The following is a 485-nucleotide window of genomic DNA, read 5'->3' as shown; positions in this document are numbered from 1 at the left end:
AAATTCAGACTGAAATTGAAGAAAGTAGGGAAAACCACTAGACCATTCAGGTATGACCTAAATCAAATCCCTTATGATTATACAGTGGAAGTGATAAATAGATTTAAGGGCCTAGATCTGATAGATAGGGTGCCTGATGAACTATGGAATGAGGTTCATGACAATGTACAGGAGACAGGGATCAGGACCATCCCCATGGAAAAGAAATGCAAAAAAGCAAAATGGCTGTCTGGGGAGGCCTTACAAATAGCTGTGAAGAGAAGAGAAGTGAAAAGCAAAGGAGAAAAGGAAAGATATAAGCATCTGAATGCACACTTCCAAAGAACAGCAAGAAGAGATAAGAAAGCCTTCTTCAAAGATCAATGCAAAGAAATAGAGGAAAACAACAGAATGGGAAAGACTAGAGATCTCTTCAAGAAAATTAGAGATACCAAGGGAACATTTCATGCAAAGATGGGCTCGATAAAGGACAGAAATGGTATGGA

Source organism: Bison bison, unplaced genomic scaffold (genome assembly GCF_000754665.1).
Source record: "Bison bison bison isolate TAMUID 2011002044 unplaced genomic scaffold, Bison_UMD1.0 scf7180017864142, whole genome shotgun sequence".
Taxonomy (NCBI): domain Eukaryota; kingdom Metazoa; phylum Chordata; class Mammalia; order Artiodactyla; family Bovidae; genus Bison; species Bison bison.
This window is presented reverse-complemented; position numbering follows the sequence as displayed.